This window comes from Delphinus delphis, chromosome 3 (genome assembly GCF_949987515.2).
Source record: "Delphinus delphis chromosome 3, mDelDel1.2, whole genome shotgun sequence".
NCBI lineage: Eukaryota > Metazoa > Chordata > Mammalia > Artiodactyla > Delphinidae > Delphinus > Delphinus delphis.
In genome coordinates, this window is record NC_082685.1 from 89597282 (window position 1) to 89624259 (window position 26978).

The 26978-nt window shown below is 39.2% G+C and overlaps 1 protein-coding gene across 1 annotated transcript in view; it reads right to left on the reverse strand.

Annotated features, from left to right (window-relative positions):
* The window catches only part of MACIR (macrophage immunometabolism regulator), a 192870-nt gene that overhangs the window by 21346 nt on the left and 144546 nt on the right, over positions 1 to 26978 (reverse strand). The window contains exon 7 of the transcript XR_011246421.1: positions 7784 to 7892. The gene's annotated coding sequence lies outside the window, so the exon portion shown is untranslated. The remainder of the gene's footprint in view (positions 1 to 7783; positions 7893 to 26978) is intronic.

The window sequence follows — 26978 nt, forward strand, 5'->3', positions numbered from 1 at the left end:
GAAAGTAAGAGTGCTGTCAGCTGTCACCCACTTCAGGGAGTGCCTTAGCTACAGATAGCCACCTTGCCCAAAATCACACTCTACACTGGGAAGCCAAGTGAGGCAGGTATGAAAGTCTGGAAGACCCAACTGCAACTGCAACCCACATCTAATCACTAGCTGTATTCATTGACATTGGGATGTTGCTTTCCCCAGGCCCTCTCAGTGGGCAGAGGTACTGTGTGTCTGTGTGAACATGAACACATTTACAAGAGTATTTATTTATTCATATATCTGTGGTAGGCTTAAATATGGCCCCCCAAAAGATATCTACATCCTAATCCTGGAAGATGTGAATGCTTCCTTATACAGTTGGGGGGGGGGGAATAAAAGAAGGAGAGCCTTTGTAGATATAATTAAATTAAAAATCTTGAGATGAGGAAGTTATCCTGGATAAGTGGGCTCAATGTAATCGAATGGGTCCTTATAAGAGAACAGCAGGAGCATCAGAATCAGACAAAGAGATACGATGATAGAAGCAAAGGCCAGGGTGATACAGGGCCACAAGGTCACAAGCCAAGGAATGCTGGCAGCTTGTAGAAGCTAAAAAAAGCAAGAAAATGGGTTCTCGCCTATAGCTTCCAGAAGGAATGCCCTGCCAAAACCTTGATTTCAGCCCAGTAAAACTGATTCTGCATTTCTAGCCTCCAGAACTGTGAGAAAATAAATTTCTGTTGTAAGCAACCAAGTTTTTGGCAATTTGTTATAGTAGTCATAGGAAATTAATCCAAAATCTATCACCACATGGAAGCCTTCCTCACCCAGCTCAGACCCTGATACCCCATATTAGGCCACCACCCTCCTCACCATGCTGGGCTCCATCCTGTGGCAAAAAGCCTACCGAGAGAATGACCTTCTCACCCTTCTCAAACTCGGAGACCTCATTCATGCTGGGCCACACTCTGTACAGATGCTCTCCACATCCTCCCGAGGTTCCAACTCTGCAGGCCCTACACCAGGCTGCCTTTCTGTGCATATGTCCTCTTCCCTTTCTTTCACCCTTATAAGCATTCCAATCTGCCCCTCCACGGGTACATCTTTTTCCCATTGTTTGCAACGAAGTAATAAGCATCTTCTCTCTTCCCATCATAGGAGGCCAGACATTTGTTCTCTGAGAAATTAAACCAGAGAGTCTCCAGACCAGAGAATACCAGGCACCTGGGGGATTAAAGGAGTTTCTTCTGCCTTTCTCCAAGAAGGCTGTCAATCAACCCTGCACTCAACCGGAGAGGAGATTAAGGGAATCTTCTCTGGAGAAAGTGAGTAGCCTTAAAGAGGAGACCTATAGATACTGGTATTTGGAGGCACTTTCCCAACAAACAGGCTATTCCACTGTTTATAAGTCAACAAGTTCCACTTAGGCACACAGGTTCTGATAAGGGTCTTCATATATAACACTTGATTTATTGGACAGCAAAGTATCACCTGATTATTCAGGGAAACCCAAAATGAAAGGTCTTTTAAAAAATCAAGAAGACAAAAGAACTCAGAAAAAAATAGTGCAGGGAATAGCAGAACAAACTTTAAAAGACATATCCTTAGAAAGATAAAAGAAAAATAGAATTATATAAAAGACAAATAGACAGCAAGAAAGACCTCTTAGAAATTAAACTAAAATTGATTAAATTTTTAAACTCAGGAAAAAATGGTAACTATGCAAAATTATGGATGTGTTAATTGACCTGATTGTGGTAATCATTTCACAAAGTAAAGATGTATCAAATCAACATGTACATTTTAAATATATATAATTTTGTCAATTATACCTCAATAAAGCTGGAGAAAACATTTTAAATAAATAAAAATTCAGTAGAAGAGTTGAACTTTAAACTTGAGGCTTTCTTCCACAAAGTAGAACAGAAAGACAAAGGAAATATAAAATTAGAAACAAAAAGTGAGGAAAGACCCACCTCCTAGAGTAATGGAAATAAAAACAAAAATAAACAGATGGGACCTAATGAAACTTAAAACCTTTTGCACAGCAAAGGAAGCTATAAACAAGATGAAAAGACAACCCTCAGAATGGGAGAAAATATTTACAAACGAATCCAAGGACAAAGGATTAATCTCCAAAATATATAAATAGCTCATGCAGCTCAATATTAAAAAAACAAACAACCCAATCAAAAAATGGGCAGAAGACCTAAATAGATATCTCTCCAAAGAAGACATACAGATGGCCAAGAGGCACATGAAAAGCTACTCAACATCATTAATTATTAGAGAAATGCAAGTCAAAACTACCATGAGGTATCACCTCACACCAGTTAGAATGGGCATCATCAGAAAATCTACTAACAACAAATGCTGGAGAGGGTGTGGAGAAAAGGGAACCCTCTTGCACTGTTGGTGGGAATGTAAATTGATACAGTCACTATGGAGGACAGTATGGAGGTTCCTTAAAAAACTGAAAATAGAATTACTGTATGACCCAGCAATCCCACTACTGGGCAGATACCACAGAAAACCATAATTCAAAAAGACACATGCACCCCAATGTTCATTGCAGCACTTTACATTGCAGCTATTTACAATAGCCAGGTCATGGAAGCAACCTAAATGCCCATTGACAGATGAATGGATAAAGAAAACATGGTACATATATACAATGGAATATTACTCAGCCATAAAAAGGAACGAAATTGGGTCATTTGTAGAGATGTGGATGGACCTAGAGACTGTCATACAGAGTGAATTAAGCCAGAAAGAGAAAAATAAATAGCATTCATTAATGCATATATATGGAATCTAGAAACATGGTACAGATGAACTGGTTTGCAAGGCAGAAATAGAGACAGATGTAGAGAACAAACATATGGACATCAAGGGGGGAAAGCAGGGGGTGGGATGAATTGGGAGATTGGGATTGACCTATATACACTAATATGTATAAAACAGATAGCTAATAAGAACCTGCTGTTTAAAAATAATAATTTTTTTTTTTTTTTTTTTTTTTGCGGTACGTGGGCCTCTCACTGTTGCGGCCTCTCCCGTTGCGGAGCACAGGCTCCGGACGTGCAGGCTCAGTGGCCATGGCTCACGGGCCCAGCCGCTCCACGGCATGTGGGATCTTCCCGGACCGGGGCACGAACCTGTGTCCCCTGCATTGGCAGGCGGACTCTCAACCACTGCCCCACCAGGGAAGCCCAAATTTTTTTTAAAAAGTGAGGAAAAAGAATATCATTCCAGGCTATATAACATCCAACTAATAGGAATTATAGAAAGAAAAATAGGGAAAACTATCAAAGATATAATGCCAAATTTATCAGAGACGAATGGCATAAACCTCAAGATTGACCCTCAATAAATAAAAGTAAAAAAAGGCTCACATCAAGACACATCATAATGAAATCTCTAAACACCAGGGATAAGTAGAAGACCCTAAAAGCTTCCAGGGAAAAGCTAGGTTGCATACAAACAGATAGGATTAGAATATAATTTTTCTATAATCTAGAATTCTATATTCAGCTACTCAATCAAATGGGAGGGTGGAATAACAATGTTTTCAGATCAGAATGGCTCAAAAATGTATTTCCCATGAACCCTTTTGTATCAGTCAGGAGAGGCCAGATTACAAGCAATGCCAAAATCTCAGTTGCTTAATTCAGCAAAGGTTTCTTTATTGGTATACCTGGAATTTATGTGAGTACAGGAGATTCTCCAGGTCAACCATCTTCCATGGCAATTTAGCAATCCAGGCTTAGTTTTGGTCTTATGACCATCTCTATACAAGGTATGGTATCTCCTCCCATGGGTAAAGAGTATGCTTTTGCACGAACTGGTACGTGTCACTTCTACTCACAGGCCACTGGCCAGAACTAGATAATGACCTATGTAGCTGCAAGGAGGCAATGAAGTGTCACCCTCTCATTTGTCCAGGAAGACAGGAAAACTGATCATAGAGAAGTATTATAAGTGTCTACCAAATTTATTTTAAGAGGCCACTGTTGGATGTGTTAGACTCAAGCAAAGGAGTTATCCAAGAAAAGGGAAAATACGAGATACAGAAAATAAGAATTCCACATCATCAGGCCTGGAAAGCAGTCAGTCCAGATTAAAGCAGGAGAATCCAGGGCTCTGGGAAAGGGGTCATGAAAGGAGGGGAAAAAAATGGAATTGACGGACTGTCTTACATGTGTGAGGATTTAGAAAAAATGATTATAGTTAGCTATAATGGAAAATATTAGAAAAGTTCTTAGAAAACAATGGAAATAAAAACTTGTGGTAATTAGGGAAAATGAAAGTTGTATAAGAAAGAAAATATAATTATATTCACTACTTGGCTTAGCAATAATATAATTTAACACAATAATGCAAACATTGACTATTACCTTGAAACAAAAACTATTATATAACTATATTGGAGTGGGAATGAAAAAAGGGGTAAGAGAGAGTTAAATACTCATCAGCCCATATTAAGAAGTCAATATTTAATGTCTAAAATTGGTATATCAAGGAATAAACATAGTATATGTATTATACAACCACTCACATTGCTCCTACTGTCTCCTTTCTGAAGGTGCTGTATTCCAGGTGCTCAGCCTGGTCTGTATTCCAGGCTGAGCCACCACCCCCTCTCCATCACCTTTGCCAAGCTTCCCAGCTGGCTGGAGTTAAGGTGAAGTCCAGCACCTGGATGGCCCATACACCTCGCATGCTGAGACTGTCCATGCCAAGTCACCCTTCCACTCCTGGACTTCAATGGAATGCAACACCACAGGGTGTGGGAGAAGCTTCTAGGAGGCCACCAAGGGCCAGATGGCATGATCCTGAACTACAGAAGAGTTAGCTCCCCATGGAGTGAACTCTGACCAAGGGGAAAAGGGAGATCAGAGCAAGCCAAGCAGATGAATTTCCATCCACGCAGTATTTGGGGATGGGGTTACTCATCACAATCCATGGGGACAAATCCATATGCTGAGTTGACATGCCTGCTAAGTACCCATCATGGAATGTATTACATGGCACTGCTTTGTCGCTTTCCTTGCCTCACTTCCCTTTTTTCTTACCTTCATCTACCTGGGCTTATACCACCCAAACTATCAAAACATTAACCCCTTAGTTAATCTGTTTTTAGAGAATCTAGGCTAAGACAGCATATTATTTTTATTTTTTATTTTTATTTATTTATTTTAACATCTTTATTGGGGTATAATTGCTTTACAATGGTGTGTTAGTTTCTGCTGCATAACAAAGTGAATCAGCTATACATATACATATATCCCCATATCTCCTCCCTCTTGCGTCTCCCTCTCACTCTCCCTATCCCACCCCTCTAGGTGGTCACAAAGCCCTGAGCTGTTCTCCCTGTGCTATGTGGCTGCTTCCCACTAGCTATCTATTTCACATTTGGTAGTGTATATATGTCCATGCCGCTCTCTCACTTCGTCTCAGCATACCCTTCCCCCGCCCCATGTCCTCAAGTCCATTCTCTACGTCTGCATCTTTATTCCTGTCCTGCCCCTAGATTCTTCAGAACCTTTTTTTTTTTGTTTTAGATTCCATATGTATGTGTTAGCATACGGTATTTTTTTTTCTCTTTCTGACTTACTTGACTCTGTATGACAGACTCTAGGTCCATCCACCTCACTACACAAATAACTCAATTTTGTTTCTTTTTATGGCTTAGTAATATTATTATTATTTATTTTTTTTTTTTTTTGCGGTACGCAGGCCTCTCACTGTTGTGGCCTATCCCGTTGCGGAGCACAGGCTCCGGGCACGCAGGCTCAGCGGCCACCGCTCACGGGCCCAGCCACTCCGCGGCATCTTCCTGGACCGGGGCACGAACCCGTGTCCCCTGCATCGGCAGGCAGACTCTCAACCACTGCACCACCAGGGAAGCCCAGTAATATTATTTTTAAATACAGAGATATATACTGTCTCTGGGGAGTATGATTACAGTATCGGGAGGGTGAGACGAAAGATTATTAATTTCTTTTATATATTTTCTGATATTACTGATTTTAAAAACTATTTCCATATATTACTTTCATAAATAAAAATTAATTTAGAAAGAAAATGTATGATGATTACCATTTCATGAATTTAAAATTGCTCACATATCTTTTATAAGTTTTCCCCACAGACCAGAGAAACAAGCTAACAATTATTTTAGTAGTAGTATAATAATGTTGTGACTTAAATCTCTGTAGTCATACACATATTATAGATTTTTCTAAAAAAAAAACCCTTTTAGGAAAAGTGAAGGAAGATGTCACCTTAAGATCAATACTTCCTTGTATCCTGCTTAAAGTACTATATTCTTGAAATGGCGGCAAGTGCTTTACGGCAGAGTAGCAATAAGTCAATCTATAGACTCATCCTAATGAATTATAGAGGAAAGAGAAGCAGCTAAAAAAAGAAACCGTTTTATTTTTACATTGACTGTCTTTTGAAAAATGGAACTGAGGGTGGAATTAATGATTTAATTAAACCACTTAATGTATTATTAAAGTCAATATGCCCTAGTGTTTCTGTGTAACCGTCAGCTTATCAATAAAACCTCATATTTGTTTTTGCCAAAGGATTCATAACTTTTATTAGATGTGCCTGTATTACAGAGCCTCTAATTGTTTTCAGGAAGTCATATATACCCTTATTTTATAAAACCTTTCCATTAGGGGATCACAAAATTCCACTGAAAAAAAAAATCAGGCCAGGTTCTGAAGGCATGATTTATTCAGCTTGGTGTACTCCTCAACATGAGGAGCTCTATTTCTGCTCTATTCAGCAAAATATCTGTTCCGCTTTTACAGCAAAGGAGGGACGGGACTCAAGGTCACCAGAGCAAAACCCACCTGAGGCTGATGTACTCAGCAAGAAGCACTGAAGCACCAAAGATAATTTTCTCACTAGAATCTGTTAGTTCTTCCCCTTTCTTTGGGGTATGTCTTTACGCATCCCAAACTCCCCCATTTCTATAGCCAACATAAATTACTGAAAGTAAATGGCCAGTTAAGGAAAGAGGAAAATGGGTAAGAGGGGCCTCCAAGATAATTTACAAATGTGAACCCATTTATTTCATTTGAAGCATGGATATTAGATGGGAACAATTCTGGCAGAGAGGAAGAGCGTGGAAATGCAAATCCAAAGAATAAAATGTGACGCAACATGTATGCATTTCCTGCCACCCTGACTTTCCACTTATGTGGCTTTACTTACACATCTTCACTTATAAGACCTAGGACACTGTGAGACTGCAGATCAATAATCAGACAGAGGCCATGTCCTCATGCCCACACCATCCTATTAGTATTTTTGCTTTGGTCTATGTATTGCTAGAGGGGAACTTTCCAGACAAAAGCTGCCTTTTAACTAGAAGGGAGTATCTGTCCCTGCAATGCTGACTTCTATGTTCACAGATCAAAGCCTCTGTGGGCGGGTCATGTTCCCACACTCCCTTAGGACAAGTGTCTTCTCAGGCCCCTCATTTAACAGAAAACACAGACATACAGAAGAACGCTTCAGGCCCACTCAATGTCACAGACTCATTTTCTCCACACTTTAGCCTAATGGATTTTTATGACACTTATGGCTCAAATTAAAAATTTTAAAATTCACATGTTTCACATTATTTGTTTCACAAGATATTGACCAACTGGCATGACTGACTCTATAATGTAATTGACTTGCTTTGTAATATATATATGTATATATTTTTTGGGCTGTGCCACAATACTCTGTTTATATTCTTGTCTACTCCATCTCCTCCACAATTTGTCCCTCATATGTTTTCACTCACCTTCAATCCTCTGCCTTAAGTGTTTCCATCTTCTTATTCTTGTCCTGATTATGGAATATGAAATAGGAATTGGATTCTTTTTCTCATTCTTTTCTTCTCCTGGTTGCTGCTAAGGAATACCCGATAGGGAAAAAGAAGATCAGTGTTAATACTGGCATTTTAATACATTGAAATAATATAGATATCTTCAGTAAATGCTCTTTTTTTTCCCCTACAACACAGGAAAAAAAACCACATATTCCTACCATCCATTTACAAAATTATTAACTTTCAATATTGAATTGCTCCAATATTTTTTCTGTGTAGATAATTTTAAATAAAACTGCACAAGCAATTCACACTTGCATTCTTTTAGGGAAAGAAGGGATGGAGGAAAGGAGGGAGGGAAAGAAAGGACTAAAGTTCTCTTTGACAACCATCAGACTCCTTTCTCACTTCTCCTCTTTATTCTCTGCCCCAGAGGCAACTCTCCCACACCAGGCAACCAGTAGCACAATATACATAATTAAAAAAATTTTTTTCTTGCTTATATATGTATCCAGAAATAACACACTGTACATATCTGTCACTCGCTTTTTCACTCAACATTAAGTTTTTGAGCTCTATCCCTGATGATTTATATAGATCTAGGGCACTGTCATTTATAGCTTTGTCAAAAGTCCCCTCACTACTTGCTAAGGAAGTACCATTATTTACTAAGTATATAGGGGCAGCTCAGCCCTTACTCACATTAAGTCCTCTCATAAATGCAATATATTCACCATCACTGAAAAGTGGTGGTTATTTTGGCAAATTCATAGAAGGACAAATTTACAGTAAAGTCCAGATTTAAAACCAAAACGAAAACTTTCCTTTGGAAAGTTTAATTTTATACTTGAAAAAAGCATTTCTCCAGCTGTCTAAATTAAGGCACTACTAAAGTTCAATCCAAGAATACTCCTTGGCTTTGAATCAGTTGCCTTTTCTTGTGGTTGGAAAGCAGATACATTTTTTTCCCAAAAGCTCTTGCCAACATATTCTTTCCTCTAAAAGAGTTAAATAAATGTCAATAGGCAAGCCAGCTCCCTTATTATTTCCTTCACTCAGATGATCTATTTTGGTTGAAGTTTTGCATATAGAGATGCACTCACTCTTCTTGACACATTTCTAGAAAATATGCAAATAAGGCTCATAATCTTCTAAAGCCTTTTGCTCCCCTGATGTTCAATATGTAACATTCCTTCCCTTCACTGCCCTGAAGCCTTACTGTCTCTTTATTTTGATGCTCTCAGAAAAGGGTAGATGCTTTTAAAAAGTTCTTCGTTTTCATCCCTTGGCCTCATCCTACTAGTGACTGCTTTAGGAACTGTTTTCAGATAGTATCTACCTGGTTTTCCATTTATTTTGCTTCTCTAAACTCTCTTTCTGGACCCCACGGGTCCTTACCCATTAGAATTTTGATGAAAGTTCCCAAGAAAGGCACACGTATACACAACGACTCCAACATTATGCATATGTGGATCAGAAGGATGGGGGCTCTCTAGATAGCCACCTAGACCCCAGCCTTTGCCAATCAACGCTTCCCTATCTGCTGCCATTTCTGAGACTTTTCCACTGGTACAGGCGTCACTGCCCCTTCTCCTTTTCCTCCTACTTTCCCAAGCTCTTGCAGTCTCAGTCTATACACACAAGGCTGCTTGGTGGTACCATCTTAGGAACCATAAAACCTGTCTTGTATGCCCGAATGGAAATTAATGCTGCCTTTAGCTATCCATAGGATTAAAATTAGCATTTGTTGATGAGAAAAAGAAGCACAGTGAATGAAAACAGAGCAAATGCACCAAATATTGAAAAGTACACCATTTACATACAGTTAGACACGCTGGTTGACCCATTTCCCCCCAAATATTTCCCCCCAAATACCCCCCAAGTATTCATTCTCTACTCCAAAATATTTCTTTCTATTCTCCACTATGAACTTGAGTGACCTAAAGGTTAAGGTCTACAGGTGTGAAAAGAAGAATTGCTGGACCAGCTCACTCCAGATACTCTGGAGAATTCAATACTGAAAACAAAGAAACATGAGCTTTTGGTTTGGGGATCTCTCTTCTCCTGTGTGTTTTTTCCAGCTTTGCCAGGAATTCATTGGTGAAAGCAGGTGACGACTGAGGTAATACCCAGACAGACTCACCTGAAGCCCATCAATGACTCATCTTTGTTTCTACCGTCTGCACAATAGGAATAAAAATATAGTGATTTCTTAATCATCTCCATGTATGTTATTCTTCTGCAAAACTGATATTTAAGCTGATTTCCCTTCAACATGTTTCTGAAGGAAATTCCCCAGTCCCCAATTGACTCATACTGAGATAATACAAACCTATTTTAATATCAGCCTGAGTAAAACACACTGTAGAAGATACATATATCACCTAGAATTCTAGATGTATGCTTTTGTCAAAGGTACATAATTTAGAACTTAAAAATTTATTTTGGATGATCTGCACTTACATTACAACATATCTGGGTAGGTAATAACCCTATCTTATTGCTTGTCCCACAGAGTTTCTAGAATGAGTGTTTTGTTTGTTTTTTGGTTTTTTTGCGGTACGCAGGCTTCTCACTGCTGTGGCCTCTCCCATTGCGGAGCACAGGCTCCGGACGCACAGGCTCAGCGGCCACGGCTCACGGGCCTAGCCGCTCCGCGGCATGTGGGATCTTCCCGGACTGGGGCACGAACCCGTGTCCCCTGCATCGGCAGGCGGACTCTCAACCACTGCGCCACCAGGGAAGCCCTAGAACGAGTCTTTTTAGTACCAGAAGTGAAAACAGATGTATACTCTAGAGTCCTGCTCCATGTAATCCTGCCTCTGTGTCAGAGACAGTAAGCTGTGGTAAGTCTTTGATGGCCCCAATTATGCAGCTTTACACTAGGGTGAGAACACTAAACCCAACCTGCTCACAATGAACTCATCACCTTTCAAACACAATATCTCATGTAACCCACTACCCTCTCCTGTACCCCATAAATCTGCCAGCAAATCTGATCAGATACTCCTAAACTCTTTAATTGACGTCCACATCTTTCCTGTTCTTATTATCATTGCCCTCATCTAGAACCTTATAGTTTTATTTTCTGTTAGATTAGCATCCTCCTTCACTGTCTCCCTGGCCCTATCCATTCCCTACCTGACTGTTGAGAAATCTTCCTAAAATGCCGCTTTTATCATGTCAGGACCCTTTCCTGAAACCTCTGCTCCCCAGCAGTGGTAGGCAGTACAGTGTCTCCCAAAGCTGTCCATATCAGATATCCCTGACATGTCATATTATATGAGAAATGATACTTTGCATACATAATTAAGGCTACTGGTCTTAAAATAAGGAGATTATCCTGGTAAGCCCAATTTAATTACATAAGCCCTTAAAAACAGAAATTTCTTAGGCTGGAAGCAGAAGTTATGTAGCAGAAGGGAAAGTCAGAGAGATTCAAAACATGAGGACGCAACTCATCATTGCTGGTTCAAAGATGAAGGGAAGGATAACAAGGAGTGTAAGTGGCCTGAAGGAGCTAAGAGAGGATTCCAGCTGACAGCCAGCAAGGATGTGTCCTCAGCACTATGACCACAAGAAACTGAATTCTGCCATCAGCCTGAATGAGCATGGGAACAGATTCTCCCCCAGGGTCTCTGGCTAACAGCCCAGCCCATCCAACACCTTAATTTCAGCTCTGGGAGACCCAGAACAGAGGAACCAGATTTCTGATCTACAGAACCATGAGATAGTAAATTTGTGCTGTTTTAAGTCACAAAGTGTGTGGTCATTTATTATGACAGCAAGAGAAAACTGTTGCGTCAGATAATCAATGTAAACTCTCCTTCTACTCCAAGACCCATCAAAGTCTAGGCCTACTTGACTAAGCCCAACTAATTTCCCCCTGCTCACAAACACTGGCTTTTGATTTCCACCAGGCCAGTCTCAGTTTCGTCCACAGAGATTTTATTTTCTGGAGTAGAAAAAAAATCAGTAGAGAAATGACTGAACAGTATGAATTCAGAGAGTGTGCGGTAGATGCAGAGCTGTGCTGTCCCAATCTCCCTCAAGGAAGGACTTTCTGTCCAGCTACAGCACTACAGTCAGCAGGCAGCCCCAGCTGTCAACTCTTTGAGGATCCACTTGAGCTGTAGAAAGCCACCTTTCTCAAAGCCATACTCTTCCCAAGGAAGTTTGCATCTGCGACTAAGTGGGGAAGTGGGAATAGAGAGGTTCAGCCTTTGGGCTCAACATGGGCCACTCTGACAGGCTCTACATGAGGCTGGCTGAGGCTCTATCAGGCCACGTTGCAGTTTGACTTCTCCCTGTGCCCAATCCTGCTCCTCACTTTCTCCACAGGTTAATTCCTAATAAACAACTTGAACCCCAAACCTCATCGCAGCATCTGCTTCTGTGACAGAATAATAAGTACTAATAAGAAAATAAGGCAGGTTAAAAAGACGGTATCTGAGATAACAACCCAGAGGAATGAGCATAAAAATCATCATGCTACAAAGACTCAGAAAAGTCATACAAAAAAAAAACAACTTAAAAAATTTATGTATGAGTTTATATGAAAGTAAGAGATATCCCAAAATGCAAAAAACAAAGGCTAAACTGAAAATCAGAATAGTAAAAGTGCAAGCTGACATGGAATGCAGTACAGGAAGTAACTGGACCTGGAAATAGGACTTGATGGCCAGAAGCTTTTTTTTTTAAATTTAAGTATAGTTGATTTACAATATTGTGTTAGTTTCAGGTGTACAAAATAGTGATTTTTTTTTCTGATTATATTCCATTATAGGTTATTATAATATACTGGGTATAATTCCCTGTGCTATACAGTAAATCCTTGTTGCTTATCTATTTTACATGGAATACAAAAAATAATACAAATGAATCTATATACAAAGCAAAAACAGACTCACAGACATAGAAAACAAACTTATGGTTACCAAAGAGGGGGACAGGAGGGACAAATTAGGGGTATGTGATTAACAGATACAAACTACTATACAGAATCTTTGGTTGTAATTCACACAGGGGCAGGAAAGTAGAATTTAGGCCCATGTGAAACATAAATTGGAGCTGAGACTCTGCATAAATATGGGACATGAAAAGAGCTGCATCCTCAGTAGAAGAAAGGGTGGAAAAACTCAACCCATCTGCCAATGAAAACTATAAAGAAGCTTGTTCTGTCATGGCTCTGCCATGAGTAGGAAAAAGAAGTATCCCATAAGAAACCAAATAGCCAAGATTATACCACACATGTGTTTGGAGCTCTACTTGGGTGGAATAAGAATTCCCAAGCTGATAATTAAGGTAAGTATAACATGGGCCCAAAATATCTCTAAAACCAGGCAGCAGCAAATCAGTCTGCCCTATATTCCCTCAGAAAAGAACAAAACCAGCAGAAGATGAACTCATAAGTTAGGACACATATCAGGGAACTAACCAGGATGAGTGAGAGGCAGGCAGAATAGATTACAAAATAAGCATAAATAAAATAATATAAGAGATAAAAAGGTATAGAAACTATAGGAAAAGAGTAAGACACTAAAAAGAAAAAAGAAAACTAGACAGATTGAGAAAAAACAAATAGAACCCTTAAAAGTGAAAATCTTTATCAGTTGAAAGTAAAAATTCAGTGGTTAGGTTAAACAGCAGATCAAATAGAACTGAAGAGAGAATTAGCAAAGTAGAAAATGAATCTGGGAACATTTGTCCAAGGCTGTGGAGGCCACAGAGGTATGCCATTTAGATCTCTCTTTAACATATTCTGTTGAAGACAGCATAGTTGACCAATAGCCCCAGCTACTGAAACTTTGGATTCACCACTTTGTTCACTTTGAGGTCTAGTCTCAGGGGTCCTAGAGCCAAGCATTCCTGCTCAACATGAAATTCTTCTGATGGGTATTTTTTTGTTTTTTTTTCATGTCCTTTTTTTTTTCCAGAAACTTCCCATCACCCTGACATAAACCTCTCCAGAACTACACTGCAGTCTAAGGTTCTACTTACCAAATCCTCCTTTCCATCTCTCCTTTCACAGTTGTCAGCCATGCATGATGGTCTGCAGGCTCTCCCTGTCTATTCCTGCTCCTTCCCTCTCTATCTTTAATGTCTTTCAAAAAATTTCTTGCATATGTAATCCTGCATTGGCTTCTGTTTCTTAGAGAATCCAAACTTAAACAAAAATAGAACTAAAATAGTCAAGCAACATTAGCGTTGAATATAGGAGTGTGTAATCAACATTAGGACATTAAACAGTCCATTTATTGTATGAAGGCAAAGAGTCTGCCAGAGAGTTTGATTAGATTTATATTTTTAAAGAATGAACTTTTAAAATGTGGGGACAAACTTTTAAAAATTGCAAATAGAGTGCATTATTGCAAATGCAGAAGAGAGGAGTTAAGAAAACTATATTAATCTAATAAAAGTATAAAAGAAGAAAAATCAAAGCAAGAAAAAGGTGAGATAACTAAAAAGTACAATTCATGATGGCAGAAAAATCCAAGTAACCACAATAAATTTTTCATTTAAATTGAAAATATTATATGAGCTTATTAAAAATCAAGATGCATATAGTAACAAGAGAAACACCTAACCTCAATGATCCCCCAAAATAGAAACTAAAATTATGAAGAAAGATGTTCTAAGAAAAGAATTTCTAAAAGTGGGATTGCATTTTTAACATCAGAAAAAGGTGATTTTAAGGTTAAAAAAAAATTATAGGGAAAAGAGGGAACATTTTATAACGATAAATTCACTGGAATTATAATAATCTTAAAACTGTAAGCACTTAATAACATAGCTTGAAAATACATAAACAAAAATATGAGGGGAAAGTTTTCAAGAGATATGAAAGGATACATAATCATAATAAGAGAATTTGATACACCTCTCTCAGGCACTTAGAAGTCAAGTGAATAAAAATTATTAAGAATATAGAAGATTTGAATATGACAATTAACAAGAGCAACCTAATAAATATATACATGAAATCCAATGCTATTTGAGAATATATATTCTTTTTAACTATACCATAATGCAATAAAACTAGAAATCAGCAACAAAGTAAACCCAAAATTCCATACATTTGAAACTCTTTTAAAAAAATGTTATACAAACAATGTGGCCAACAAAGGCTTAATTTCCAAAATATACAAATAGCTCATATGACTCAATAGCAAAAAAAAAAAAAAAAAAAAACCCAATCGAAAAATGGGCAGAAGACCTAAGTAAGCTTTTCTTTGAAGACATCCAAATGGCCAACAGGCACATGAAAGGATGCTCAATGTCACTAATTATTAGAGAAATGCAAGTTAAAACTATAATGAGGTATCACCTCACACTGGTCAGAATGGCCATGATCAAAAAGTCTACAAATAACAAATGCTGGAGAGAGTATGGAGAAAAGGGAACCCTCCTACACTGTTGGTAGGAATGTAAATTGGTATAGCTACTGTGGAGAATAGTATGGAGGTTCCTTAAAAAACTAAAAAGAGAGTTACCATATGATCCTGCAACCCTACTCCTCAGCATATATCTGGAGAAAACTCTAATTTGAAAAGATACATGCACCACAATGTTCATAGCAGCACTATTTACAATAGCCAAGTCATGGAAGCAATTCAAATATCCATTGACAGATGAATGGATAAAGAAGATGTGGTACATATATACAATGGAATATTACTCAGCCATAAAAAAGAATGAAATAATGCCATTTGTAGCAACATGGATGGACCTAGAGATTATAAGTGGAGTAAGTCAGACAGAGAAAGACAAATATCATATGATATTACTTACAAGTAGAATCTAAAATATGATACAAATGAACTTATTTACAAAACAGAGACATACAGACATAGAAAACAAACTTATGGTTACCAAAAGGGAAAGGGGGATGGGAGGGATAAATTAGGAGTTTGAGATTAGCAGATATAAACTACTATATATAAATAGATAAACAACAAGGTCCTACTGTATAGCATAGGGAACTATATTCAATATCTTGTAATAAACTGTAATGGAAAAGAATAAAAAATGTTAAATAATCTGTAGTTCAAAAATTAAATCATCATGAAAATTTGAAAAAAAATTAGAATTGAACAGTAATTCAAAAAAAGTAAAAACTATGTATCAGAACTAATGGGATATAGCTGTTATCATACTTGAGAATAATTCACAACCTTAAATTCATGTATCAGAGGAAAACTGAAAAATAATGAGTTAAGCATCCAACTCAAAAAGTCAGTGTAAAACGTAAAGAGTAATCCTGAATAAACCAAAAGTAAATAATTGAGAAAAGATATTAAATGGGTACAATGGAATTAGGTATTTATTTTAGACAAGATGGTAAGAAATGGTCTCTCTAAAGCGATAAATTTGGGCAGAAATAAGCAAAAGGAAGATTTAAAATATTAATAACATTTTTTGAAAATAACAATATGCACATTTTGCTTTCTCCTTGGCCATGAATAAAGACAGAAAATTGGCTGTCCCAGTCTGCAGTTCGTAGCAGGTGTATATATAGAGTGGAAAACTCATGCATCTCTTGGCTCATGAATCCTTCCTCAGGGATAAAGCCATAGATGCAGCAAGTGCTATGAGAATAGATCCCTTAGGGTCAGGATGATGACAGAATATGTGAAGGGAATTCATACACCTGAAAACTGGAAAGTCTCTCAGTTCTGTCATCCAGTTGCCCCAGTGAAAGTCAGCATTTTAACCTTGTGTCCCAGCCACACAACACTGCACCTCTTATGGGAAGAGGTTCACCCTGGCCTCTTACCAGTAATTGAGACTCAGCTTGTAACACCACAGGACTGCGGCGTCACTCAGAGGCTTGTGCTCCCAATCCTAAAATACCTTTCACTTATCCTCATTTCCCTTCATACCCTGTTGATCACCCCATCCAGATTAAGTTGATTACTCATGTTCTCCCAGGAGATGATTCCCTCATCATAGTCACATCGCTGTCACCAATGCAGGTCATCTATCATCACTGAGGCTTTCACCCCCTGACTCTTCTGTAACTCCACTAGTTGGATCCAACTTTCCACACCTGCCAGCCTTCAGAAAATCCACCAAAGAACTCCCTATCGTATCACCCTACTTTACTCCTCTAGAGAGCACGTATCATCTGATCATGTTCTTGCTTATTTATTTGATTGTTTCTTTTATGTCTCCCCTGCCCCAACCACCATGAGAATGTAATCTGCATGAAACAGGGACCTTCACTACCACATACTAGCTCCCGGCAGTGCCTAGCACATTGTGGGAACTTAATAAATATTTTTGAAAAGATGAATTAAGTAATGAATGAATGTCTCCACATATATCCAGGGAATCTTCTCTCCATATGAAGGCAAGAGGGAAGAACATTAGCACGAACATCCATTCTTTAGTATAATGCTGCCATTTTAGAGTTTGCAAGCAACTCCAGAGATAATGTTTTACAGCCCCCTCATGTCCATCTTTCTCTGCCGCATGAGAGTTATGCTCCTGCTGTGGTGGCCCCATGCCCAGATTCAAAGGACTATACTACATCAATTTTAGCTGGGGCACGATGCCAGCCAAGGACCATTTGGGAAGAATTTCCCACAGTAGGCAGAAAGTGACACCTCAGTTGCAAGCTTAAACTGCTCTCAGCAGCAAGTGATGCTAAACAGGCTTCATTTGAGACTGCACTGTGGGAGAGCACACCTGGGCATTCTGGAACATGATATCAGCAGCCAAAACTGCTTCATGTTTGAACTCCAACCCCGGCAACCCTAGGAAATCCACTCACAAAGCAAGAAACACATTGAACCTTGTTAATGGCAAACAGTTTGCAACTCATAATTAATCCCTGCCTCCTTAAAGGGTTTTCTCTTTGGCATTTGTTTACTGCAAAGCTGCCTAAAAGTTCAACAATTAGCAACACTCAGGTCATATTCACATTATTTTTTTTTCAGCAAAGGTGTGTGTAGAGCCAAAAATAAAGTGTCAGTTGGGAAAAGATGGCCATAGAATGGGAATGTTATCTTAATCAACCAACAATTTCCCTGCCAAATATTCATACTGTGGCAGAGAACTAATTCTAACAAGTAGATTTCATAGAAATTGCTAAAGACTAAATTTTAACAGGTAAAACTGTCAGAATTGCAACCAATTCAGCTAATTTTTATTGAGTACCACAACACCAATCATAGTAAGGTATAACTGGCTACACTCCAGGCTTTCCAAACCACCTTAAATTTTGCTTCTTCCATTAAGAAGAATCTTCTCTGACCCTTCCAAGACTAAGTGTCCATGCTATTTGTTCTTATAGAATCTTTTATTGACTCCTGCTAGTTTTCATGAACTCTTGTTTCCTCAATAAAATATAAGCTGCTTAAAGATGAGGATGATATCTTGCCTTCCCATTGTGTCTCTAGGGTTTAGCACACGACCTGGGATAGAATGGGTGCCAATTAAGTGCACTTGGTTGAGTAGATGGATGGACAAATGGACTGATGAATGAACCAGAGTGAGCATTTTAGCAGACTATTTAAGTACCCTGTATCACAGTCCCCTCTGATTCTAGGACAGCTGCAGTGGACAGTACATGAAAGCTCAGACTAAACCATCTCACTGCTCTCCATTTCAAATGTAATCTGCATGTCTTTCTGCTTTCTGCTCAGGGTCTTTTCTGACACTGCAGGTACCTATTCAGCCCACGTACAGGCACAGTCTGGTCCACAAGCACAGGGGAGTTAACACTCTCAGGGAAATCCTTACCAGTGAGGTGCAAGGGCCAGTGGATGGATGTCCCAGTCTCTAACCCTTCAGGCAGACAAGTCTCAGAGGCATTCTGTACATGTCTCATCAAGTCTCAGCAGAATCAAGCCCCTATTGCCTACAGCAATGCCCTAAATACTACATCCTTAACCTGGTTTTCACTCTGTTCACTCCTTCACGTCTGCTTCCTGGGATCATCCCCCAGATAAAATGCCTGCACCCAAGTCCCTGTCTCAGGCTTTACTTTCATGGAAACCCAAAGAAATGTGTCATAATGAATTTAATGTGAGACACTCAACCTGAGAAAAATGTCTAAGACAGGACAGCCTGAATAATCTAAGACAGGACAGCCTCAGAAAACATATGTGAGAAAACACCATATCACATATGGCCCACCATTAACAAAATAATGAAAGACAAAGCAATTACACAGTCCCTAAGAATAGCAAAAGTGTGGTAAATTGTTCCTTCTTCTTTCCTGGTTACTTCCCATCCTTTGTGCATTCCTTCTTCTGCAGGCTATGTGGGAACCCCACCAAAGACATCAACATCTAAGGTACTCCCACCACCATCAGCCAGACATTAGCCTCTATCAGCCTCTGGCTTTCCATATGCTTCTTCAGTTCCCTGTTACTAATAAACCTATATGGGATGATACATATTGCCACTTAAAAACAACAGAATTTTTCTTTAAATTGTCAGCAGCTTCACTTCAGAATGCCTTTGTGGAGTAATAATTAAACTCCAGGCTCTAAGCCTTTGTGAAGGTTGATATAAAGTGGCTATATGCAACCACCTTCACAGAAACTATAATAAACCTACCTAAGCCACTGAGACTCAAACCCTCAAGAATTTGAATTTTGAACAGAAATGCAGAGGTAAAGGAAGTCATAGCTGAATCATTTGGATGGCCATGCCAGACCTAAAGAGACTGCATGTGTACTCTCCCTACCAACATTCTCTGAGTTGCCCTGGTTTCTGCACATCCCAATACCTGAGCGCTCATCCTCTCCAGTTCCATGAGGCATCTAACCAGAATTCATTTTTTAAATTTCTCCCTTCTACGGGCTTAAGCTACTGAGTCAGTTTTCATTTTCTTATAAATACAAATTGCTAACTGATAAAACTGCATTACTAGAGATCGTGTCCTCATTCCAGTAAAAGTGTGGAGAACTTCCTACAGTAGCATCCCTGGTAACTCTCTATCTCCTGCTAGATCGTCCTCCTAGAGTAACTCACTTGACTGGTGAGTCTTTGAGAAGGAACTAGCATGCCCAGTTCAGACCTTCTTTGCCCCTCTTTCCTTCAGCCAGATAATCTAGAGTAAGCTCTATCTAAAAGAAAAGGGATTTGTCCCACTCTACCACTGACTGTTTCTTAATCTCTCTAATTCAGCATCAGCAAACACATGTGGCTGCTGTCCACCTGGTATCGGCAAACAAATCTGATTCTTTGATCATCATCTCTCTGTCTGTCTGTCTGATTTCTCTGTCTCTGTCTGTCTGTCTCTGTCTCTGTGCCTCTCTGTGCCTCTCTCTCTCTCTCTCTCTCTCTCTCTCTCTCTCGGTTTGGACTTAGATGGAAGAAGCAGCGTTGTTTATTAGGTCTCATCAAACCCAAACAGAGAGCACTGACCATTTTTAACATCTAAAAGAATTTGGGGAATGAGTAGAAAACGTCAGAAATAAATAATGATGGATTGGGAAGTATACTTAATATGTTCACATACTGATCCTAAATTCTGTGGTTAGGGATCCGGGCAGGAAAAACATGAGAAGTGGAGGATCATCTCCAACTGTAAGTTAATATATTTGTTTTGTGGCTGTGAGCATGTTATGGTGGTAATATTTCATTTCTTCCTCTGTTCTCTGCTTACCATAAGGAAGAGTAGGTATAAGAAGTCAGAAGACTTGATGGAATGTGCTCTTAGAAGAATTATAACTATGACAGCTAAAAGGACCAACTAGTTACTAAGTTGCTTATGAGACCTGCTAATAGATTTTGATGAATTCTAAATTGTGATACCCTTTTGTATAAATGTCTCAGAAGGTTTCTTATTCTGAAATCTCAGGCTCTTGGTGAGTAACTATTTTAACAGAGAAATCAAAAGAAGCAGTGACCAATAAAAGTTGTAAGAGTTGATGTTTAGTGTAAAAAATAAAAATTATACTCTAGGGTTGGTATTTAGATCTTCCACTTTTACAGAAAGTATTTATTGATGAATTAATACTATTGGTTGACTAAATGAACAAAATCAATAACAATGTTACAAGTACTGGAGTATAGCCTGTGCTGTCAGTCATCCTTGCCTATACAAAGCTTAGTTGCTTATTCCATAAAGTTAAATGTAGATGTAGTTCCCAGGAGAGGCACATATAGACGCGCCTTATAAATCGGAATTTGCAAAATGAGTGTAGACATAGCAACTTCTCCCAGACTACATTTTCATTTTAGTGATTTTACCCAAAGATGTGAGACAACTTAGAGTTTCAATCATGAAGGGTAACCAGATGAAAAGGTTTGAAAGACAAAGTGACCTCACGACAAATCACACAGGTATTCCACCTAAATGCAGGATCTAACCTTATTCCCTGACCCTTGGAAATGCCAACAGTGCCTTTCATTAAAAAAAAAAAAAAAAAAAAAAAAAAAAAAACACTGTAATATTACTGTCTCTTCAACACCCTTGGATTACTCAAGCATCCAAACTTAAAGTGAGCAAACATCACAGATCCTGAAAACATACTGTATCTTAGGAAAGAAATCACAGCACGTGCATAACTCTGATATCACATTTGCAATTCTCAACCACTTTTTCAAACACCTTGTTTCTGCAAAGAGAAAAATCATTCCAAGTCTAGGAATTAGTGGTGAGTGAAGTTGGCAACATTTGAATTCTTCACATGCCTAATCTTCACACTATATTTTAAACAAATTCAACTTAAAACAGAAACCCTAAATATATCTTGGACAGAATTTATCTAAGTCGTGGCTAAAATGAATTACAGTCCCACCTCTGTCTCTATCAATACACTCAAAGCCCCCAGTAAACACACTGGTTAAGTAATAAAATTGGCCTCGCTATACAAAAGCAGCTTTAAGAGGGGCCCTGTATTTTCATGAGCTTCAAAGTCATCCCCAATAAGTATGCAATCTGGGTGAAAACAGTGGGCTGGCTATGCAAACATAACATCAAAAGGAACTCTAGTTTTTCCTTCCAACCTGATTGTTATCCTAAGCTGGCTTACATAGACACTCTGGGCCCATTATTTATCACTTAATTTTCTAAATTTTATAAGTGATCTTAGAAGAATAACAATACTTAGCCAATGATATATTTAGTGATATTACTTTTAGTACTTTATTTTCTATTATCATTACATGAAAGTCTCCAAGAAGCTCTTTGACCCTTTACAGAACATATGTTTTAATTAAAATATGGAAAGAATTCTGTTGTCAAAATTAACAATTTAATACCATCAAATTTGATGAGAGATTCAAAACAATTTTGTCAAATGGACTTTCCAGTCTGTTAAATATATGCTCTGATCAATTTCAGGATGCATATTTTTACAGCTTCAGTGTTGGTTTTCCTACTCCGTCAACGACATAAAAAAGAAAGTAAAATGAAGATTTTCATCTGTGTTGGGTTCTCTGCTAGCCCAACACCCACTGAGGACTAAACCTGTTTCTGTCTTCCAATTTACAAACAAGGAGGCTTAGGGTCAGAGTTGTTTAATAGCATGCTCAAGATCACAGTGACAAAGGCAAAACACAGACAAGAGAGGTTGAAAATCACTTGCTAATACTTACTACTGCTGTTACAGAAGAGAGTTAATTGGATCAAACTATATGTTTCTGTCTCTCTGTCTCTCTCATCTCATTGGACTTCTAGGAAGAAGATGCTAGGACGCTGTATCTAGTGTGTACTACCTCTTGTTAGAAGGTGCTCTGGGGGTTCAATAGAAAACTTCTTTGAAACCAGGAGCTAGAAATTATTAAAACTACTAAGAAATCAGATCGATGCCCAAACAAGGAATAACAAGATCTAGGAGTGGAAACAGACATGCAGAATTTGTATTACTATAACCTTTGGCAGGAAATAGTAGAGCGTTCAGCTAAAAGTAGGAACAGAGGGTCTGTGTGTGGATAACGGTAAAGTGGGAGTTCAGAAGCTATGTCTTGCCAGATGATTGTTCAGCTCAAGCCTGTCAGTGAGTTTCAAACAATAAACTAGGGAAGAAGAGAAGTGAAAACCATCTTCTCTCTAAATTCTTCCATAATGTACATTTAGCACAAATCATAATGCAGAGGCTAAAATGAAGTCTGGGTTTGAAAAGTAGAAATAAGCTTAGTTACTTTGATAGCTGTTTCATAGAACAGCTGCTCCAAGAAGCAAACTTCCATTAACAATCAAGGGCAACAAGTGCAACCAGTGGTCACTTCTCTTCAAGGTCAAAAGAAACATGAAGGGCGCTATGAGGAGTATTCACGAGCAAGAGTCGGAAGTCTTCTCAGGTGACATACATTCATGGACTCATGGCAAAATCAGTGCCAAGAGAGAGCAAAGGAATGGCACCAGGAAAGGGATGTTTATGTCCTGTTTCTGTTGGCTTTGTGAGTCTTGCCACTTGAGAAAAATTAATTATCTGGAAAAACCAAAGTCCTTAAGTAGCCTGAGGACAAGGTTAAATGAAACTGAGTTTCTTCCTGGGGTTGGAGGGAATGGGGAGTGGATAAGATGCAAAATCCTTATTCCTCAAGGCTGAAATATTAACAAAAAGCAACCCAAAACACAGGCACACACGCACTGAAATGAAGAGGAATGCAATCCTATGTTTGTTGTAAACAAGCTGCATCTTAGAGATTAACATACCTCTGCCTTTTCAGCCTGCCAGTCTCTTTGACCCAGGAGTTTAATTTTAGCTCTGTATTAATTATACATTACAATTACGCATAGACATGGGCACGCGCACACACACACACACACTGTAATGATTATGCTGCCATCGTGGACTCACTCTGGAACCTATTCATGTCACCTCAGTCCCTATGGGGTACAATGTTGTTTACCATCTAGTACCTCACACTCGATTTTCCCTGGAGATGGCTGCCCGGAAATAAGATTCCTCAAAAATGGACACTCTTTGCCAAGGCGTTTCAGAGGGAAGAGATAATAGATCTCTATATCAGATGCCATGCAATGACAGAATGTATACCTGGTGACGAAATCAAAATTTTCCAACCATATATCTCAGGCAAGAGCGGCTTGATATGCTCGGAGGGCCACACATGTGGTAATGCTTCACACAGGCAATCCGATTCAGAAATGTGGTTTATGGGTTTCACGGGAAATGGATGTTGAAGGGTTTTCCTGTCGTCGCTGCAGTTCTGGTGATTGCAAGACGGGCTGGGGAACAAAGGCTCAGCAGAAATATCTCTGCACTTCCCCCAAGCCCAGCTGCTTGCCCTTGACATCTTGAAACTGGCACTTCAATGAGCTCTTAGCCTCTGAGAGCAATGCATGAAATGTAAGACCAGAAGCATCTATTTATTAAGCTTGGTCACTAAATTAATCTTTCCCCATGGCCAACTATGAAGTGGAGTTAATGAGGATGAAGCAGAAGCTGAGCTAGGACATATTTAGCCAAGGGCTGTACCTCAAGGCCTCACTCCCTGGCAGAAGAATCAGGACAGCTCCCTCCTGACATCAAAAGGGCATGAAGTGGACATACAGGCAGAGAATTCAGGCAACTTTCACTCCTCTCACCCTCCCTTATCTATTACTGAAAGCCTGGCTGTGTGGTTTGTCCAATACAATGCTTGCCTGACAGGACTGCAGCCTTCTCACAAGAGTTAGAGATCTTCATTTGCACATGGGTCACACATCTGTTGTGACCCTCCCACGTGTGAGCACTGTGCTATGTGCTGAAGATACAGCTGTGAACAAAGCAAAGTGCCCTCTCACGGACACCTCGCAGTGCAGTGGGAGTAACCAGCAATGACTCAGACAAATACACCCATGTTTCATGGTTGTGACAATGCCTTCATGGCAGCTGTGGCGTGGTTGAATAACAATCTCAGCTAGTGTGGTCAGGGAAAGCTGCTCTCGGGAAGCGTCATGTCAGCTGAGCCCTGCCAAGCCCCAGCGTGGATGCCCAAGCACACCCTCCAAAGAACATGAAGGAGGAGAGATGTCCAGAGAGTTAAATACATCTCTGCTTTGATGAATGCTCTTGCATTTTATCTCCCCAATAACTTAATGCAAAGTATTTATTATTGGGGACATGGCTGTGTAATGGATTCAATGGTTTGGGCACTGAAACCCCAAGGAGGCCACATGATATACAAAGAGACATATACAGGTCCAAATTCCCAGCACCCTGATGACTGTGTAACATTAAGCATGCTATTTAACTTCTATGACCCTCAGTTTGCTCATTGGGAAGGATGGGTTGATAAAGGGGTTAAATTACAGAGCGTGCCAAAGTTCTCTGGCATTTCTTGGCACACAGTAGGTGCTCAAGGAGTGTTCATCAGAGTCAGTAATTGTGTGTGTGCCAGGCATGAAGTTAAGCTCTTTGCAGACTTTTAAAAATGTAATTCTCCCAGTAAAACAGATACTATTGCTATCACCATTTTAAACACGAAGAAACAGGAGTCCAGAGGACCTAAGTAAATTGCTCCATTTGTAAAGCTGGTCAGTGGGAGAACCGGTACTCAACCTTGGTTTAGCTCCAGGGCCAAACGATTAACTCACTTCCCTAGCACATCATAGGCATTCAGGGACTTTTAACTCTAAGCCAAGTTGCACTCCTCAGGTGGAATCAGAAATCACCCACCTTAACAGTCCACTGCCATCTCATCTTCCTTTGAGAGGATCAAAAAGGAAAACGGGTTCCATCCCATTTTGACCTTCTCTTTCTGGTTTCTTCTCAGCTAAAATGGCACAAAGCTGAAAACTCTTTTGCTTAACTCTATTTTTTAAGAAAATAGGCTGGAGTGGGCCTAGCTGGGGTGAGATTCCTGCTCTGTGCAGTGAATGGTTTATCACGCACAAACACACTGTGACAGATTAGGTCTGGTGATAGAAACAGCCTGTGAGCAGCACACCACTTCTCCACTATCTCCAAAGAAAAGCTGTCTCTGTAAGGATGATAAAAACTGTGTCTGACAAATCAACAAAGTACAAAATAGCAAAAGTTCAATGAGACTGTCCATGAAAAAAATCCTTCCATTATCCTATATGCCTTTGAGAATTCACAAGGAATTAGACAGTCGGCTACATACAAACAAAAGGGGGGGGGGATAAACCAAGAATTCGTTATTTTAATAATAATGACTATGATGTCTATATTCTAGGAGAGTAGTAAGAATATTAAAAAAGTATATGAAAAACTATTTTGAAAACTATAAGATTTTTCATTCATTTGGTCCACAAAATTTATTAAGAGCATATTAATAAATATACTCAGCACTGTTCTAAACACTGGGGATACAGCAGTAAACAAAGCAAACAGAAAGACATACCACCAAAGCAATATTAACAATAAATACCTACCACCATGGAACTTACTCTATTTGTGTAAATACTGATCACACAAATGTTAATCATTTTTGTTTCCTTAGCTTTGAGGTTGACTCCTATTTAAATATAAATGTCTGACAATACACTCCCTCAATTTTATATGTCAAGTGAGCCTTACCCCTTCACCAGTTTCCAAATAGTTCACTTTGATAAGAGAAGGAGTAAATAAAAAGGAACATGTGATATGAAGGCGGGAGGAGTCTGCGCCAGGTGAGGTTGAGGGGCAGAGGAAGAAAGAGGAGCATGGTACCTCTCACAGTTTTGCCTACCCCCAAACACAGGCGATACATGAGTAATTTCACTATCATTCTAAGTAAACCACCTACTGCTTTCAAAAAGGAAAAAAAATATCACACAACACATTTCAAAGTCAGAAACAATGTGTATGGTCTGAATTACTATTCCCTCCATTAGCATCGATAATCAAGAGTTTATTGTGTGTGTTCAATCCCAGCTAGCCCCAAGCAAGTCCTAAAATATAACAATTACATGGTTTCCTCCCACTCCTGCCCTGCATAATGGATCCTGAAGGAGAAAGGGTGTTCAAACAGGCTGAAGCATAATTCTTAGTATGTGGGTAAATCTGTAAAAAGTGCAGCATTTTAAAATAGGTAGGAGAAAGGAACATGGGTGTGTCCTTCCCTGAAACACCAAGAACAGTCCCATTTTGGAGGAAAGAAGATAAGGCCAGAGTGACAAAATGAGATCTGATTGGTTGGTTACTCTTTACTTCCAAAAGAAGATTCCAGGAGACTGAGACCAGAGGCCAATCCAAAACAGCAGTTAGCTAAAAGAAGAGAATAAGTGAGTGAGAGAGAGAGAGGGGGGCAGGCT